Raw genomic sequence first — 2,323 nt, 5'->3', positions numbered from 1 at the left:
TATAGTTGTGGAGTGTCCGGTGGAGCGGTGTGTCGTGGGTGTGGGGGGGGGGGGGGGTGTTCATTGATGGTCCCTGGTCCGTGGGCCTTTCTGCTGATTGTCTGCTTTAATCCTCAACCTCATTATCACCTCCAGGTCCGGCAGTGGCAGTAAATGAATCTATCTGCTGAGCGTCGGAGGTTCACACCTCCAGCCTGGTAATTAGCCTGAGGTGCAAACACACGAGAAGGATGAAGGGAAGAAAAATACGGACGACGGAGAGAGTATGACCGTCTTCAGTCGGTATGTATCGTCGGTCTTTGTCATAATTAGGTACTGTACACGATGTTGTTTAGTTTGTAATTACGACTCATTCATTATTTACCGTCTCTAAGGTCAAGCACCGAATTAAAGGTATGGATTCACTGCTTAGCAGACGTACGTGATGCCAAATGAAATACCAATAATTCAATATTTGACATTTGTTCTCGTTCAATCAGCGCACTGACGTTGACCCTGAGAGGCAGAAAAAAAAAAAAGGAAAACACAGAGGGTCCTCGGTTTACGCCGTCCTCGACCTACAGCATTTTCTGCTTATATCGCCATCTCCCAAAACTTTATCGAGATAGTCTCCTTCCATTGTTCCGATGTGCGGTGTTAAAACTGGCCAAAAAACGAATGGCGAAGACGTCAGACAAATACATCATTATGCAGTGATATACACGTTTGGTTTGTAATTACGGCTCATTAATTATTTACCGTCTTTAAGGTCAATCACCAGTTAAATGTGTGGATTCACTACTAACGAGACATACGTGATGCCAAATTAAATACCAATAATTCAATATAGAGTCTGAATGACCTATTATTTTAAAATATGTCCAGATTATATTTAAATAAAGAAAGTAAATGGATATGACTGGATTTTCTTTTTTCAATGAAGTAAATTAGTAAAAATTAAGTATATTTCTTCACTGTGGCCCTGTACCAAATGACCTATGGACTGGTACTGGTCCGCGGACCAGGGGTTGGGGACCCCTGATCTATACAGTCTTCCATTTACAACCGGCCCTTCAAGGGGAACTGTACTGCTGATGTGGCCCCCGGTGAAAATGGGTTTGATACACGTGCATTAGAGGAAGGGAACTCCAATGTGAGTACTCCTTCTATGATGAAAGTAAGTATGTAAAGTACTTTTTAATTCAGGAACAAATGCATTACTTGGTAAAAGGTTATGGTTAAAAAAGGTTATGAACGCAAGTTATTATTATTGTTATTATTGGATTCATGCTAGTAAAAATGCATACGATTCTAAAATTACGATATATGAGATCTTTTTGACTGAAAGCAGCAGAACAGCTCCTCCTCTGTCTGCAGGAAAATAATTGTTGTTGTTTTTTTTTGTTTTTTTTTTCTAAATAAAATGTCATTGTACTACAGGTGAAACGGACACGAGCCCTTTGGAGAAATCCAACACAAATCTGAGCCGCTACCTTGAAGAAGAACTATAATCATGTATTATTCAGAATAAGGAAAAGGACAGTGTGTAATAGAGAAGATCCTAAAGCCATTCCCTCTGCTGTATTATTCATGGAATTCAAATAACAGACAAAATCATTTTCTTAAAATACCTCAATCATTTTTCAATGAAAGGGCTAAAAAACGGGGAGTAAACCAACAGAACTAGCACATCAGAGGTGTTGAAGTGACCAAGACTACTGTTCCTACAGCTGAAACGCTGTATATTTTAAGTTGGCTCATTAGTTCCTGGTACTTGTTCTGGTTCCCGACATACGTACAGTAGGTTCCTGGTGTTGTTTATTTGAGGAATAATCTCAGTTCCAGGTACTTTCCTAATCCCCTTTCTGCTGTACCTGATGCGCTAATGTATTTGGGTCCTAGTACTGTTCCAAGTGCCAGGTTCTCAAAAATCGTCAGTTCTCAGTACTATTATCTGTTATATTCACTAGTTCTTGGTACTATTGTTTCCAGTTAAAATGCTTGTTATATTCACTAGTTCTTGGTACTATTTCTTTCAGTTAAAATGCTTATAATCTTTGTTTCTATCACTTTTTACTTGGTCTTGCAATGGAAATATAATACCCCTTGTTACTGGTTATAGTTCCTGTAGTGGAAACACAAGCTGTAGTTCTTGGTACTGTTGATAGAGTTTCTGTGCTGTATGTAAATATCCTCAGTACTATTACTTCATTTTACAAAGGGAACTCCTGAGGGATTAATAAAGTTCCATCCATCCATTCATACATCTATCTTTTCATCCATCATCCACATATATATTATCCATCCATCCATCATCCATCCATCCAACCATCTATTATCATCC

At 39.0% G+C, this 2,323-nt stretch overlaps 1 protein-coding gene across 1 annotated transcript in view; it reads right to left on the bottom strand.

Moving 5' to 3' along the window:
* Positions 1–2,323, bottom strand: part of LOC103388990 (diacylglycerol kinase beta-like) — a 24,482-nt gene that overhangs the window by 7,751 nt on the left and 14,408 nt on the right. The gene's annotated exons all lie outside the window — the stretch shown is intronic.

Source organism: Cynoglossus semilaevis, chromosome 13 (genome assembly GCF_000523025.1).
Source record: "Cynoglossus semilaevis isolate Cse_v1.0 chromosome 13, Cse_v1.0, whole genome shotgun sequence".
Classification (NCBI taxonomy): Eukaryota; Metazoa; Chordata; class Actinopteri; order Pleuronectiformes; family Cynoglossidae; genus Cynoglossus; species Cynoglossus semilaevis.
This window is presented reverse-complemented; position numbering and strand designations above follow the sequence as displayed.